This window comes from Triticum dicoccoides, chromosome 4A (assembly GCF_002162155.2).
Source record: "Triticum dicoccoides isolate Atlit2015 ecotype Zavitan chromosome 4A, WEW_v2.0, whole genome shotgun sequence".
In the NCBI taxonomy this organism is placed as follows: Eukaryota; Viridiplantae; Streptophyta; class Magnoliopsida; order Poales; family Poaceae; genus Triticum; species Triticum dicoccoides.
Window position 1 is genome coordinate 703972350 of NC_041386.1, and position 569 is coordinate 703972918.

Consider the following 569-nt stretch of genomic DNA (forward strand, 5'->3'; position numbering starts at 1 on the left):
CGCATAGCATGTGCGAAAGAGTAGAGAGGGTCACGGCAAAAACTGGATACACTTCGTGTACAAACTGGACAATCTCTTTCGGAGTATCAGGGTTTCGGACGAGAACTCATTTGTTACACAGGCACTTCATTTTTTTTAACTTATTTGAACTCCAAGCTGTTTTTTGAGTCGGCATTATGCAGCATTCGAACGACGTCATGAATTTCCAACATGTTCTGACATCATTTGCTGTTTTTCAGTCACCGATTTGTTTAGATCAGAGCTAAATGACCGTGAAATTGAAAATCACTACAAAACTAACTCTGAAAATGTTGAAGGTATCATCATTTCACCCGCATAGCATGTGCGAAATAGTAGAGAGGATCACGGCAAAAACTTGACGCACTTTGTGTACAAACTGGATAATCTCTTTCGGAGTATCAGGGTTTCTGATAAGAACTCATCTGTTACACGGGCACTTCATTTTTTTTAACTTATTTGAACTCCAAACTTTTTTTGAGCCGGCACCATGCAGCATTCGAAGCGATGTCATCAATTTCCAACACGTTCTGACATCATTTGCTGTTTTT